Genomic DNA, 3,338 nt, shown 5'->3' with positions numbered 1-3,338 from the left:
GATTTGGTCTGTTCTCATTGGAAAGAAGAATGCTCAGAGCGGATTTGATACAGAGTTACAAGATGATAAGAGGATTCGATAGGGTAAACAGCGGAAGTCTTTTTCTTAGGATGATGATGTCAGCTTGTATGGGTGGCCATAAATACAAATTGAGGGGTTATAGATTTAAGCCAGATGTCACAGGCAGGTTCTTTGCTCAGAGAGTGGTAAGGGCGTGGAATGCCCTGCCTGTCGATGTAGATAGCTCAGCCACATTAGGGAGATGTAAACAATCCTTGCATAACCACATGGATGATGATGGGATAGTATGGGGGGATGAGCTGAGAAATACTCACAGGTCGACGCAACATCGAAAGCCAAAGTGTCTGTGCTGCTTTGTATTGTTCTATGTTCTGAAGCCAAATCTCCACTTCGGTAACCTCCAACCCCATGGCATCAAAGGGGTTGCACCAGTTTCCACATTTCCCCTCCCCCCACCTTACCCCACTTCACAATTTCCAGCTCAGCACCGTCCTTTTGAGCTGTCCCATTTGTCCCATTTCCTTCCCACCCATGTACATCACCCTCCCCTCCAAACTATCAACATTGCACCCTCCCCCGTGCACCTATTGCTATCTCAGCTACCTTCAGCCCAGCCCCATCATCTCACATTTATCTCTCCACACTCGAGGCTTCCAACCAAATTCCTGATGAAAGGCTTTTGCATGAATCGTGGTTTTCCTGCTCCTCAGATGCTGCTTGACATGCTGTGCTTTTCCAGCACCACATTCTTGACTCTAATCTCTAGCATCTGCACTACTCTCTTTCCCCTATTAATCATGGGTGTCCTTAACTTCCACTCTCCCTTTCCTGACTCCAGTTTCAATAAAGTTTAGAGACCTGTAAACAATACATCAGCTATGTCCCAAGAACAGCACGAGACATATCTTGGTTTTCGATTAATTTGCAGGCTCCTTCATTTCAGTCATTCCCTGGGATATCATCTCTTTCATTGTGAACATTACGAAAGGACATTATCTTTAGCAGAAAAAAATCAGTCTGTCACTAACCATTGTTTGTTTAATGCACAAGGGCACCCAGACTCCTCCGAAACGCACTTTTTTGGGGTTTCTCTTGATTTTAATTGCAGTCAGTCTTTTGAATCTTCCTCCCAAATGCATGACCTCAAACGCCGACATGAAATTGCACCTTCAAGGATTTTGCCCACCCACTGAACCTGTGTCTATCCATTTCCAGATTCCGCTGTCCTCATCACAACATGCTCTCCCACCTATTGTGTATCGACAGTAAAACTGGATACATTTCACTCAGCCAATTCGTACAAGTCATGAATTCAGATATAAATCATTGAAGTCCTATGACTGACCTTTCCAGCACTTGAGTAATTACATCTTTGCAATTTAAAATATACCCAATAATCCAGATTTTGTGTCTTCCATTAAGTAAACAACGGACAAGCCTGGCCTTTTTTTATACTTAACACCGTGAACTCCTACCTTGTGTAATGGCTTTTGATGTGGTCCCTTATGGAATGCCGAACAAAAATTGATCAACTCGGCATGTAATATTATCAAAGAACTCTGACAAAGTTGTCAAGTGTGTTTTTCCTTTCAACTAATGATGTTGACTCAGTTTGTCTCCAATCAACTTTTCTCAATGTCCTGCTATTTCTTTCTTCACAATGGTCTTTCGCAGTTCTCAAGTGACAGACAAGACATTGGAACAGATGGAAGCTATTCAGACCATCAGGTCGTCTCCACCTTTTAATGAGATCATGTCTGACTTGGTTAAATCTCAACTGCAAAGTTCCGCCTTATTCCCGTTTCCCTGTATTCCCCAAGTGACTAATTAGCTCGCCATCTCAGCCTTGTTCATACCCAGCCTTGACAGCTCTCTATTGGGAAGAATTCTGCAGATTTGCTATCCTCTGTAAGAGAGAAAATCCTTCTCATCTGTGTGTCAAATGATTAATAGTTCACCTGAGATTAGGCTCTGTATATTCTACACAAATGTCGTTTTCCAGCAAACATTTTCAGTCCCAGTCCTCTGGAAACTGACGCTAATCGGTAGCAACATTTCTTCCAGAACACCAACCCGCCCATCCGCAATGCGCCCTCCCCCATCATTATTAACAGACCACGGGTACAGAATCATGAGAAAACCCGGGAACACACAAGTTTCGAAAAACGCTCGAAGAGAGCCAGACTGCTGTTGTCGAACAGTTGGTTCCTGTAACATGAATGTGTTTGCAGAGGGTGCAGAACTGTTGCCATGTCATGACACTGAATGTCCCAGGATTTAGTTTGGAAAAATAAAACTGATTGAGGATAACAATCACTTCGGTCAGGGCAGGCTGAATTTTGAGTTCGTGAAAAGCCTGTTTCATGGATCGTGCAACGAGTCAGCTCTCCCGTCTTTGTTGCGTAATTGGTCAACACGTTCATCCATTAACCGAACAGTTGGTGGTTTGGGACCACCCAGGAACGGATCTCTCATGGTTCATACTTCATTTGTTTTCTTTCCTGCACAGCTCCGTGTTTTTAATGTGGTCAGGAAAATGTTCCCCAAACAGGAATCCAATCCGGAACCAGAATGGAATTTCTGTATTGTTTTAATGGCTAATGTAAAGGAACTTGGATTTACAGAATCTGAAACAAAAATAGAAAATGCTGGGTAAAGACTGTGGTTTGCCAGTACTACTGGGAGAAAGCGGAGTTCGAATAACTTCTGAAGAAGTTCTGAAACGTTGAATCACCCTTTCCCAGCCCAGATCCTGCTCGACCTGCTGAGTATTTTCCTGCAATTTCCGCCTTCTTTTAAGCTGAATATCGATTCCACCTCTCGGGGTGGAACACCCAGACCCACTTTGTCCCGACATTTCATCGATTTGAAAGCTGTGGTTTTTGAATTCAAATAAACCAAACAATGATTCACAACTGCTGAGCTCACCAGAGACAAAGACTTGGAAATGATAAATTCAACAGTAAATGCATGCCCTCATGTAGTTGTGACCGAGTGGTTAAGGCGATGGACTTGAAATCCATTGGGGTATTCCCACGCAGGTTCGAATCCTGTCAACTACGGTGGAGGGCGGAGTTTGCTTTCGACTTTGCTTTTTGGGATTCAGATCACGGCGGAGAGAATCACTTCATTCAGGTCACGAATGGTGCAAATCTCCAGTGCACTCAAAGAACTGAACAGATGTACACTTGCATTGCCAAATTTGTTTAGACTCGTTACGACACACGGTAAACCCTCCTGCTTCATATAAAACACAGAAACGATTTATGCCGTACAGTAATCTGCAAAAGTTTGATTGGCCAAGAACTGCACAAAGT

At 43.5% G+C, this 3,338-nt stretch overlaps 1 non-coding gene across 1 annotated transcript; it reads left to right on the top strand.

Moving 5' to 3' along the window:
* The first annotated feature begins 3,001 nt into the window (after nucleotides 1–3,001).
* trnas-uga (transfer RNA serine (anticodon UGA)) lies at nucleotides 3,002–3,083 on the top strand. Its single transcript has one exon. It is a non-coding gene; the product is annotated as a tRNA-Ser (tRNA).
* Nucleotides 3,084–3,338: the final 255 nt, after the last annotated feature.

The sequence above is a fragment of the Chiloscyllium punctatum genome, chromosome 35 (genome assembly GCF_047496795.1).
Source record: "Chiloscyllium punctatum isolate Juve2018m chromosome 35, sChiPun1.3, whole genome shotgun sequence".
In the NCBI taxonomy this organism is placed as follows: domain Eukaryota; kingdom Metazoa; phylum Chordata; class Chondrichthyes; order Orectolobiformes; family Hemiscylliidae; genus Chiloscyllium; species Chiloscyllium punctatum.
This window is presented reverse-complemented; position numbering and strand designations above follow the sequence as displayed.